Below are 13,428 nucleotides of genomic sequence, written 5' to 3' on the forward strand. Positions count from 1 at the left end.
GTTTCTCTCGAAGGGAAGGGCATGAACTTTATGGTTGGCACTGTCTCTTAATGTAGGACCTTAGGCAAGTTACTTAATCTCTCTCAAGTTTGCTATGTATGAAACTAAGGATAACTACCTAGCAAGGCTGTAGTGACAATTAAGCCAAACGCAGGACACATGTAACAGGTGCTTCACTAAATCGAAGCCTTCCACCTCCCAGCCCTTCAAATATATGCAAAATACAATCTTTGCCCACTACCCCTCACCTACTCTTCATCTCATTCTCTTCCTCTCTCTCTCTCTCTCTCTCTCTGCCAAAGTTCTTATTTATAATCTAGCAGAGGGTATATAAACAGGAAATGATTTGCATTTATTTTTAAAAGCCAGTGTAAAACAATGTAGTATACCCCTGGCTACTTAAGTGCTGACAAACTCGACATTCCTAAAAACAGCAAACACATATTGAGTGATCATTCATGCCAGGCATGGTGCTAGGCATGGAGTATTCACTAGTAAGTGAAACATCTTCCCTCCCTGGTGGAGTTCAGTTTAGTGAACTGAATGGTGAAGAAGCAATGAATATATAATTGAAAAATATGTTCAGTGCCCATAAAGAAATGATCAAGTGCAATGATGGAGACTAATGAAAGGGCAGGTGGGATACTTAGTTTAGGAAGGATGGCCTTTCTGAGGTGACATTTAAACTGAAACCTGAAAGATGAGAAGCTAGATGTGTAAAGAACAAGAGCAAGTGTCTTCAAGACAGTGGAATCAGCATGTCCAGCGAGGCAGTCAGGAGCTAGAAGTGTTTGAGGAGGAGTTCTGGCAGTGTCAGCCAGATGGAGGGGCTGCCATGAGGTAAAAATCCAGTTTCTTACCATGGCCTCAATGTCCCACCTAAACTGCCCCTGTCCCCCCCCGCACTCCCCCACATATCCTCCCCAGGTGTCCACATCACCTAGTCTTTCTGTCCTTTATGTGCTGGTCTCACTCCCACCTCAAGAATGAGAGGTTTGCTGCATTTGCTGTTCTTCTGTCTAGAACGCTCTGCCTGGATGACTCTCATAGCTTCTGGCCCCCGTGGTCAGTCAGGCCTCAGATCAAGTGTCATCTCTGGAGAGAGATCGCTAATTACCACCCCTCACCCAGCATAAACTTTTGGTGGTTTTTTCCTCTTCCCATCCCTCACCACTATCAAACGTTATTTCGATGATTTTTTGAAGTTTGTTTTTTTGTTTGTTTGTTTTATACTTTCCCCTAAAATAGAAGTCCCATGAGTTTATATTTCTTATTGCTATAACCTAGAACCATATCTAGACTATAAATGAAACTCAAATAGTACTTGTTGAATTTACAATGAATGAAATAAAGCTTAAAGAGGTAAGGCGAGGTATTAGAAAAGAACTAACCAAATTGTGTGAGAGTAAGGACTTCCTGGAAGAGGTATGTTTTCAGTTATTAAAATCAAAGGGGCAAGAGAGCAAAGGTGGCGTGCAGGTAACAAACAAGAATTGTGGAAGTCACTCGTTCATCCCCGTCCTTTTTCACTAGATTAGGAACACCTTTAGCACTGGACGGAGAAGGCGATGGCACCGCACTTCAATACTCTCATTTGGAAAATCCCATGGACGGAGGAACCTGGTGGGCTGCAGTCCATGGTGTAGCAAAGATTCGGACATGACTGAGCAACTGAATTGAACTGAACTGAGTGCTTCCTTGGTGGTTCAGATGGTAAAGAATCCGCCTGTAATGCAAGAGACCTGGGTTTGATTTCTGGGTTGGAAGATCCCTTGGAGGAGGGCATGGCAACAAACTCCAGTAATGCATCACTAGCTGCATTTCAGCGCCACAGGCTTAAATGATATTTTGCATGCATGTGTGCCTGCTAAATCATCACTTAGCAGACATCTGAGACTCTTTGGTACCCCATAGGCTATTGCCCATCACGCTCCCTTACCCATAGGGTTTTGCCAGAAAGAATACAGGAGTGGGAAGCCCATCCCCATCTCTTTCCTCTGCTTCAAGCCCTGACAGTCTCTTTCCTTTACTTCACGTCCACACACACACACACAGACACACACACACACACACAGACACACACAAAGAGAAAGTGCGGTGTATTAGATTTTAAGGACCCTATAACATATTGCCATGAACTGGGTAGCTTAAAACAATGGATATTTACTGTCTCACAGTTTTGGAGCCTCTACATTTGATATCAAGTTGTTGACACGAGTGTGTTTCCCCTGAAATCTGTAGAGAAATCCTCACTTGCCTCTTCCTCAGTATTGGTGGCTGGCCAGCAGTCTTTGGTGTTCCTCGGCTTGCAGGTGCACGACACCAATCTTTGCCTTTGCCATCAAACAGCCTTCTCCCCGTGTGTCTCTTCCTCCATTTGGCTGACTTCTTAGAAGGACACTAGTTATTGGATTAGGGGTCCACCTACTCCAGTATGGCCTCATTTGAACTTAATTATATCGGCAATGATCCTATTTCCAAATAAGTTCATATTGTTGAGTACTTGAGGTGAGGAATTCAACATATCTTTTGAGGAGTGGGAGAATATTCAACCAACAACAGATGCTAACCATGAGGAGAGCATCTCACAGAAACCAAAGACATTGCCTTGATTCCAGAATTTATTCCAAGATGGAGTCCTACTATAGTGGGGGTAGAAGAACAAAGAAACTTTTTAAGTGTGTTTATCCAGCTACTATTTGGTTTGCTTATGGACTAACTGGCTTTGATTGACCGGTGTATGCTATCATGAGTTAATGATATTAAAGAAACTGAATGCCTTCATATAAAGGCTGAATGGCCCTGGATGCAGGATAGCAGCCCTATTCTTTCTCATAGTTTCCCCCAGCTATCCTGTTTGGAGGGAAATGATGGTGTATAATTTTGATGAGCAAATGGGAGAAGTGATTGTTGTGATGAGGCTGTCACTCTTTGCCAGAGAACTGTCTTTGATGTCTAAAGTATTACTTGGGACCTAGATGAAAGAGTCATAAAATAACAAGCCTAACCAAGGGGATGCAGCTAGCATTTAGGAAATGCACCCATTTTTCTATATCTCCTCTTTTCCTTTGATCAAACGTGTACATATTATTAGTAAAAAGAAATACAAATTTTAAAAAGACATGAAGAGGGAATGGTAAAATGAACCCTGCCATAGTCCAAAAGAAAAAAAATCACAGCAATTTCACATCAGGCCCTTTGTTGAGATCCTATACAAGAAAAGCAGTATGATTGGGATTCTTAAATGGCAGTGGCTGAAATGGCTAATAAAAGCCTGCTAATGACACAGAATCAAATCACCAAACAAACCCATCTCAAAATCCAGTTTCTCTCGAAAGGAAGGGCATGAACTTTATGGTTGGCACTGTCTCTTAATGTAGGACCTTAGGCAAGTTACTTAATCTCTCTCAAGTTTGCTATGTATGAAACTAAGGAAAACTACCTCGCAAGGCTGTAGTGACAATTAAGCCAAACGCAGGACACATGTAACAGGTGCTTCACTAAATCGAAGCCTTCCACCTCCCAGCCCTTCAAATATATGCAAAATACAATCTTTGCCCACTACCCCTCACCTACTCTTCATCTCATTCTCTTCCTCTCTCTCTCTCTGCCAAAGTTCTTATTTATAATCTAGCAGAGGGTATATAAACAGGAAATGATTTGCATTATTTTTTAAAAACCAGTGTGAAACAATGTAGTATACCCCTGGCTACTTAAGTGCTGACAAACTCGACATTCCTAAAAACAGCAAACACATATTGAGTGATCATTCATGCCAGGCATGGTGCTAGGCATGGAGTATTCACTAGTAAGTGAAACATCTTCCCTCCCTGGTGGAGTCAGTTTAGTGAACTGAATGGTGAAGAAGCAATGAATATATAATTGAAAAATATGTTCAGTGCCCATAAAGAAATGATCAGGTGCAATGATGGAGACTAATGAAAGGGCAGGTGGGATACTTAGTTTAGGAAGGATGGCCTTTCTGAGGTGACATTTAAACTGAAACCTGAAAGATGAGAAGCTAGATGTGTAAAGAACAAGAGCAAGTGTCTTCAAGACAGTGGAATCAGCATGTCCAGCGAGGCAGTCAGGAGCTAGAAGTGTTTGAGGAGGAGTTCTGGCAGTGTCAGCAAGATGGAAGGGCTGCCATGAGGTAAAAATCCAGTTTCTTACCATGGCCTCAATGTCCCACCTAAACTGCCCCTGTCTCCCCCCCCGCACCCCACATATACTCCCCAGGTGTCCACATCACCTAGTCTTTCTGTCCTTTATGTGCTGGTCTCACTCCCACCTCAAGAATGAGAGGTTTGCTGCATTTGCTGTTCTTCTGTCTAGAACGCTCTGCCTGGATGATTCTCATAGCTTCTGGCCCCAGTGGTCAGTAAGGCCTCAGATCAAGTGTCATCTCTGGAGAGAGATCGCTAATTACCACCCCTCACCCAACATTAACTTTTGGTGGTTTTTTCCTCTTCCCATCCCTCACCACTATCAAACGTTATTTCGTTGATTGTTTGAAGTTTGTTTTTTTTTGTTTGTTTGTTTTATACTCTCCCCTAAAATAGAAGTCCCATGAGTTTATATTTCTTATTGCTATAACCTAGAAGCATATCTAGAATATAAATGAAACTCAAATAGTACTTGTTGAATTTACAATGAATGAAATAAAGCTTAAAGAGGTAAGGCGAGGTATTAGAAAAGAACTAACCAAATTGTGTGAGAGTAAGGACTTCCTGGAAGAGGTATGTTTTCAGTTATTAAAATCAAAGGGGCAAGAGAGCGAAGGTGGCGTGCAGGTAACAAACAAGAATTGTGGAAATCACTCGTTCATCCCCGTCCTTTTTCACTAGATTAGGAACACCTTTAGCACTGGACGGAGAAGGTGATGGCACCCCACTCCAATACTCTCATCTGGAAAATCCCATGGACGGAGGAACCTGGTGGGCTGCATTCCATGGGGTTGCTAAGAGTCGGACAGGGCTGAGCGAGTTCACTTTCAGTTTCATGCATTGGAGAAGGAAATGGCAACCCACTCCAGTGTTCTTGCCTGGAGAATCCCAGGGACCGGGGAGCCTGGTGACCTGCCATCTATGGGGTGGCACAGAGTCGGACTCAACTGAAGCGTTTTAGCAGCAGTGGCAGTTAGCGCTGAAGCCGCGTTTTACTAATCTTTCACCAGCGCCTGTCCCGGGACCTGGCACACAGATAGGGTTTTACACAATGACTGACTGTGAGGTGCGCAGAAGGGTCTATTAACTCGGCTGCGGTGCAGTTTGTGGCTGGCCACTAAGCCTGGCAGCACCCGTGCGAGGGAGCAGACGGCTTTGCGGAAGACGGCCTCGGCGGGTGGGGGTGGGGGGTGGGGTGGGAAGCGCCCCCCGCGCCTGCGCGTTATGGCGGGGAGCCGGCAGCGTCGGCGCGCGCCTGCGCAGTGCGGTCTTTCCCGCCTCCGACAAGATGGCGGCGGCCGAGTAGCGCGGGGGCGGTTTGTGGCCGCAGGAAGCCCGGCCGCTGCAGCGGGCCGAGGCGGGATGCTGTTCCCAGGGAGCGCCGTTGGCCACCGGTGAGGAAGGTCAAGTACAGAGCTGCCTTCCCGAGCCCCCCGGCGCCCCCTACGTACACCCCCGTCTGCTCGAGTGCGGTCGCCGCTTTGCCTACTTCGCTACCGCCCTGTGCTGTCGGGTCCGGAGCTCCGGCGGCGGCAGGGGCTGTGTCGGGCAGGAGAGGAAGCGCCCGGGCTGCGTCCGTGCTTCTGTCCGCGGGGCGAGCGTCTGGCAGGTGGGTGAAGCTGCAAGCTTCGGTGTCTCCTCTTGGGGCAAAGCTTTCTCGGCTTTGCCCCGCCGTGGCTCAGACCCTGGTGGTGTTCAGCCGGAGTCCACCGCTGCTTTGTCTCCACGTCCCGCCCCCTCTCCGCGCCCCGCTCCAGGCCTCCGGCTGGCCCCTGACTTTGCGTGCCCTCCATTCCCACGCAGGGGCCGGGGGTCGCAGCGCCGGCCGCCCTCCGCAACCTTTCCTGCCTCCTGCTGAAGCGTCAGCCCTTGCAAGCGGTCCCTCCTTTGCGTTAGGTGGGTGGATCGTCTGCCTGTTTTAGTCACCTCCCCATCTTCCTGGTCTCGACCTTTTGCTTCCTTGAGAAGTCTTTTTAACTGTCTGGAAAGCTTTCCCAGGCTTATAGACTTACAGAGAAAAGCTTGCTATCCAGACGCCAGTGGATTTTGTTCATCTTGTCGGGGGGATCCAGCCCCCAGGAGACTTTGATGGTTTTGAGGAATGGTGCCAGTGACGGCAAGTGATTCTTCATCTAAATTAATCCTTTTCTGATTACAGCGAGTCTTTGGCCTCTAACCTTTTTTTGGAGGGGGGGGGGGCGGACGGAGGGACATATGTATACTAGATCCAGGGAAAGAATTGAGAAGTGGTCCTGGTTTTAAAAGAAGGCTTTGTGAGGGTAAGAAATGTAATAGCCCAAGAAAGGATAAGCGATTTTAGTGATTCTTTTATTCACTGTTAGGCTAAATCGTCCGTTGAAGCTTCACAATCTTGTGTTGTCCAAGCCCTTTGTTTTATTTGGAAAGGACTGAAATGGAGAAAACGCTTTTTAAACTTGAAACTTCTCAAATTTCTTGGGTTCTCAATTGTTATTAGTACTACTTGGCAATCTTTCTTGTACTTGATATTTTCTGCAAAATTTAGGTTGTGCCAGTGTCATTTCTTCTTCATTTATTACTAGGGCAAGAGTAGTCAGAATTAATGGTGTAAAAAGTGCAAACTGAAGGAGGGATGTGGTAGTGGAGGTTGCCATGTCTGATTTTTCCCAATTTTTTCCTGTAATTGGATAATGTGTCAAGAGCAGCAGAATGGTGAAAAATGAAGCTATGAGTATAAATGGTAGTGTATCCACTGAGATTGCAATGGGTGGAGCTTTTAAAATTAAATTGAGTGATATCCTTTTTTTGAAGCCATGCTAGGTGCTCTCCAGAGTTTCTAAAGCACAGACTGTTGTTGCCTTATTGGAAATTTATGCTAAAAGTCTTTTAACAGGTGGGTTACAATTGGCCTGACAGATTTAACTTTTTGTTCTACCTCCTGACACACATCTGCCTTAACCTTTATTGTAGACTTTTAGCCTCTTGATGAATTTCTTAAATTTGGAGATAGAATTGTTCATTTTAAAAGGAGAGGAGATATTTTAAGTGTTTGATTCCTGTACGGGCAGATTCATTCACTTGTTTGTTGCTGTGCTATGCTAAGTCGCTTCAGTCACGTCCATCTTCTTGCAGTCTCCACAGGACAGCCAGACTCCTCTGTCCATGGGACTTCTCCAGCCACGAATATTGGAGCAGGTTGCCATTTCCTCCTCCACAGGACCTTCCCGACCTAGGGATCAGAGCCACATCTCTTCTGTCTCCTGCGTTGGCAGGTGGGTTCTTTACCACTAGCGCCACCAGGTAAGCCTGTTTGTTTCCTGCACCCGAGGACTGCGTGTTTTTACAGGCACTTGTCTCTCAATTCTGTGCTTTTAGCTGACGGGGTAGTGCTCAGCCCTAGGCAGTAGCTCATTGCCTGAGGCATTGTGTCAAGACCTGTCTGACCACAAACAAGCACTCTTCCACACTTATGGAACCCGATTTCTCTCTCTCTTTCTTCCCCTCTTCCTGTCTTTAGGAACCCTTCCGTCTTTGTGTCTATTCATTCAATTCTTTAGCCTACTGCTCTTTTCATTTGCCTCCCCTAGTCACCAGGATCCCATGGTCATCAGTTTTTACCAGCCCATCATTGATACCTTAGAATACTTAACTTTATGTCAATTTATCTTTCTAGTGCCCAGTTCTGAACAGGCCTAATCACTATCTTGATCCCTGAAGGATACAAGAGACAGTTGTGTGAGGATTTTGGATTGTTTTCATACCAGTTAGTGTTCTGTTATCCTCCAGATCTATAATGTCGATTGTGAGGGGTTTTTTTTTGTCTTACTTCATGAAAGTGTTTATAGCAAATAACTTGATCTTTTCCTTTCCTGAGAAAAATCTCAAGCATCTGAGGTATAATCTTTTCTATCCTGATATCATTTCTTTATTTACTCTTCTCTGAAAAGAAGGAATTGTCCTTCCTTTCCTTCAAGAGCAACCTTCTCCAGATGTGTCCATGATCATCCCTCTTTATCTTTCTTTCTCAGTAATTATCCATGATCACTCCTTTTTAAGTTTTGCCCTCTCTAGCCTCCATGCATGCTTAAATATACCTTTGCCAGGGCTGCCAAACACCGTGCTGTGTGCTGTGCAGCTCACAGAAGCCAGTCTGAATTTTGAGCCTGCTGTGCCACTGTATTTTTATTCTTTAATCCTAGGAGCCTGGTGTAGTTGTTGTTCAGTCGCTCAGTTGTGTCCAACTCTTTGCAACACCAAGAACTGCAGCATGGCAGGCTCCTCTGTCCTCCATTACCTCCTGGGGTTTGCTCAAATTTATGTTCATTGAGTCGGTGACACTACCTAGCCATCTCATCCTCTACCACCTCCTTCTCCTTTTGGCTTCAGTCTTTCCTAGCATCAGGGTCTTTTCCAGTGAGTTGGCTTTTCGCATCAGGTGGCCAAAGTATTGGCGCTTCAGCTTCAGCATCAGTGCTTCCAGTAAATATTCAGGGTTGATTTCCTTTAGGATTGGTTGATCTTCTTGCAGTCCCAGGACGCTTAAGAGCCTTCCCCAGCACCACAATTCTCAATTCTTTGACACTCAGTCTTTATGGTCCAACTCTCACATCCATACATGACCACTGGAAAAACCATAGCCTCGACTCGACGGACCTTTGTCGGCAAAGTGATGTCTCTGCTTTTTAGTATGTTGTTGAGGTTTGTCATAGCATTTCTTCCAAGGAGCAAGCATCTTTTAATTCCATGGCTGCAGTCACCATCCACAGTGATTTTGGAGCCCCCCAAAATAAAGGTCTGACACTGTTTCCACTGTTTCCCCATCTATTTCCCATGAAGTGATGGGACCAGATGCCATGATCTTAGTTTTCTGAATGCTGAGTTTCAAGCCAACTTTGTCATGCTCTTCTTTAACCCTTATCAAAAGGCTCGTTAGTTTCTCTTCACTTTCTGCCCTTAGAGTGATATCATCTTCATATCTGAGGTTATTGATATTTCTCCCAGCAGTCTTGATTCCAGCTTGTGCTTCATCCAACCCAGTGTTTCTCATGATGTACTCTGCGTAGAAGTTAAATAAGCAGGGTGACAAGATACAGCTTTATTATAACTCTTTCCCAGTCAGTTGTTCAATGTCCGATTCTAACTTGCTTCTTGACCTGCATACAGGTTTCTCAGGAGGCAGGTAAGGTGGTCTGGTACTGGTGTTTCTTTAAGAATTTTCCACAGTTTGTTACGATCCACACATTCAAAGGCTTTAGCGCAGTCAATGAAGCAGAAGCAGACGTTTTTCTGGAATTCTGTTGCTTTCTCTATAATCGAACAAATGTTGGCAGTTTGCTCCCTGGTTCCTCTGCATTTTCAAAACCTAGCTTGTACATCTGAAAGTTCTAGGTTCACATTCTTTTGAAGCCTAGCTTGAAGGATTTTGAGCGTAACCTTGTTAGCATGTGAAATGAGTGCCGTTGTATGGTAGTTTGAACATTCTTTGACATTACCTTTCTTTGGGATTGGAATGAAAACTGTGACCTTTTTCAGTCTTGTAGCCACTACTGAGTTTTCCAAATTTGTTGACATATTGAGTGCAACACTTTAACAGCATCATCCTTTAGAATTTCAAATAGCTCAACTGGGATTCCGTCACCTCCACTAGCTTTGTTGGTAGTAATGTTCCCTAAGGCCCCCTTGACTTCACGCTCCAGGATGTCTGGCTCTGGGTGAGTGACCACAGTGACTGGTGTACTGTTCTCTGTGTATTCGTGCCACCTCTTCTTGATATCTTTTCCTTCTATTAGGTGCGTACCATTTCTGTCCTTTATGGTGTCCATCCTTGCATGAAATGTTCCCTTGATGCCTCCAGTTTTCTTGAAGAGATCTCTAGTCTTTCCCATTGTGTTGTTTTCTTTGCATTGTTCACTTAAGAAGGGTTTCTTATCTCTTCTTGGTATTCTCTGGATCTCTGCACTCAGTTGAGTATATCTTTCCCTTTCTCCCTTGCCTTTCACTTCTCTCCTTTCCTCAGCTCTTTCTAATGTCTCCTCAGACAATCACTTAAGCTTCTTGCATTTCTTTTTCTTGGACTAGTTTGGTCACTGCCTCCTATACAATGTTACGAACCTCTTTCCAGTGATGAACCTCGTATATAAACTCATATAAAACATATGAATCTTTTTCAATAAACTCATATATGAACCTCTTTCAGTTTTATGAATCTGGTAGACACTTTCTCTACCAGATCTCATCTCGAATCCATTTGTCACCTCCACTGTATAATCATAAGGGATTTAATTTAGGTCATATCTAAATGACCTAGTCGTTTTCCCTATGTTCTTCACTTTAAACCTGAATTTTGCTATTAGGAGCTCACGACCTGAGCCACAGACAGCTCCAGGTCTTCTTTTTGCTGTCTGTGTAGAGCTTTTCCATCTTCAGCTGCAAAGAACATAATCTGATTTTGGTATTGACCATCTGGTGATGTCCGTGTGTATAGCTGTCTCTTGGTTGTTGGAAAAGGGTGTTTGCTATGACCAGCGTGTTCTTTTGACAAAACTCTGTTAGCCTTTGCCCTGCTTTTGCCCTCCAAGGCAAAACTTGCCCATTATTCTGGGTGTCTCTTGGCTTCCTATTTTGTATTCCAATCCCCTGTGATGAAAAGGACATCTTTTTTTTTTTTTTTTTTTTTTTTTTGGTGTTTGTTCTAGAAGGTGTAGTTCGAGAACTACAGCAGTTCTACTTCATAGAACTGTTCAGCTTCAGCTTCTTTGGCATTAGTGGTTGGGGCAGAGACTTAAGATAACACTGATATTGAACAGTTTGCCTTGGAAATGAACTTAGATTATTTTTTTTTTCCTGAGGTTGCACCCAAGTACTGCATTTAGAACTCTTGTTGACTATTAAGGGCTACTTCCTTTCTCCTAAGGGATTCGAGCCCACAGTAGTAGATATAACAGTCATCTGAATTAAATTCGCCCATTCTCATCCATATTAGTTCAGTGATTCCTAAGATGTTCATTCTTGCCATCTGCTTCACCACATCCAATTTGCCTTGATTCACGGACCTGCCGTTCCAGGTTCCCATGTAAAAAAAGAGTAATAGCTCTTTACAGCGTCGGACTTGACTTTAACCATCAGACACATCCACACAACTGAGCGTCATATCCGCTTTGGTCCAGCCACTTCATTCTTTCTGGAACTAACGACTGCCCTCCACTCTTCCCCAGGAGCATATTGGACACCTTTTGATTGTGGTGCTCATCTTCGGTGTCTTATTTTTCTGCCTCATGCTGTTCGTGGGGTTCTCGCAGCAGGACTGCTGGAGTGGTTTGCCGTTCCCTCCTCCAGTGGGCCACGTTTTGTCGGAACTCTTCACCAGGACCCGTCTGTCTTGGCTGGCCCGCACGGCATGGCCCATGGCTTCACTGAGTTACACAAGCCCCTTCACCACGACGAGTCTGTGATCCATGAAGGGGTATAGTAGGAAGGACATTTACTTTTAAGCTTCAAAGATCTGATTTTGAAGTCTACTGAAACCAGTTACTGTCTGTGAGACTGTGGGCAACTTACTACTCAGGCTGTGTTCTTTGTCTGTAAAGTAGAATGTTATACGAGGAAGACATGGCAACCCAATGCAGTATTCTTGTTGGAGAGTCAGCATGGACAGAGGAGCTTGGTGGGCTATAGTCCATGGGGTCACAAAGAGTCGGACAAGACTGAGCGACTAAGGACACCACAGAATGTTATACTTACCTCACAGAGTTGTAATCGACGGAGTTTAACACACGTTACATGTCTTTCCAAGGGTTTGGTGCATTATGGAGTTCTTAAAAGTGTAAATTATTCTTTCCTTTGCACTCTGACTTCCCTTACCATCGCAGCACCGAAATTGGTTTTTAAAAAGTCATCTTGATGATCTAATTACCAAAGCTAACGGCCTTATCTCAATCATCCATGGTTTTCTTAGACCGCTTCTGAAATATACTCCATAGGAATGAAATGATCTGATTTCTTGTTTCTTGGCTTTATAGTTCCTGATTCTCTTATGTCTGAAAGTTTCTTTACATTCCCTGCAGTGTCTCGATTTTGCTCTTTCCCCTAAACATAGCTGTTTCCTGTATCAGTTAGGATGCAAATAGGATTTAAAAACAGAAGAAGTGTATTAGCTCAGGTAATTGGCAAAGGCATAGGTAGGATTAGTTTAAAGGGCAGTTTGTGCATAAGGTTTGCTTTGCTCAGTCCTCAGTCCTCAGTCAGCACAGAGGTTCTGTGTTTCCGTTTCCTCTAAACTGCCCTCCCATTTGGGTTCCTGCTCAGACTGGCTTCCCCTCTAGATTGAATCCAAGTGCTTTCCATCTTTATCTGTAGTGTGGCGACCTTTGTGCTCAGGTTTATCCTTTCATAGTTGCATGTTTCTCTTTCTGCTCCAGGCCTCACATTCTGACACAACCACCAAAGACGGGAGGAAGTTTGCCCTCTCATCTCTTGATGAGGCAAGTAAACCTTTTACAGAAAGCCTGTATCAGATTTCATTTTGGACTAGCATTTCAGTCTAGGAAGAAATTAGATGAATGGCTACAGGGAAGATAACCAACATTGTCAGTGACATATATTGATAATATTGTATGGAGAAGTAAGCTTAAATGAATGAGAATTTTCAGATAGTAGTGGCATTCTTAAAGCACTGCTTATCTCAAGAGCAGGTATAAGCTGTACTTAGGACTGAATCAGTCATTTAGATAATCATGAATGACTAATTAAAATGGATTACTATATAAAATTAGTATATTTGAGTGGTATATCCCAGTTCTTTTAAGGTTGTTGTTAAGAACATTTACGCGTGCACTGTGAGGAATGGATACAGGTAGCAACTAACAGGGAATAGACCTGTGGTTCTTCTTGAAGATGAGTGGTGTTTGGAAATCTGTGGGTCTGGTAGAGACGAGATATACCAAGTGTCCTGTGATGTTTGCCCGCAAAACAAGAATTGTCCCTTCCAGAATACCAATAGTGCCCCTGTACACTGAAAAAACAAATGCTTTGGTTTTTTTCAAAGAATTCGCTGAGATTCCTCTGTATACTTATATTGCAAGTGACAGAAAACCAAATTCAGACTGGCTACACAGTAAAGGGCATGATTAGGTCTTGTCCTTGAACTTCATCTGGGGCTTCATCCAGTCTGAAATCATCAAGGACTTGGCTTAGTTTCTCTGGTCCTGCTCTGGCATTCCTCTTGTTTTGGTTTCGCTCTCAAGCGAGCTTATCTCATGGTAGCAAATTACTGTAGCACTTTCAG

Source organism: Muntiacus reevesi, unplaced genomic scaffold (genome assembly GCF_963930625.1).
Source record: "Muntiacus reevesi unplaced genomic scaffold, mMunRee1.1 SCAFFOLD_50, whole genome shotgun sequence".
In the NCBI taxonomy this organism is placed as follows: Eukaryota; Metazoa; Chordata; class Mammalia; order Artiodactyla; family Cervidae; genus Muntiacus; species Muntiacus reevesi.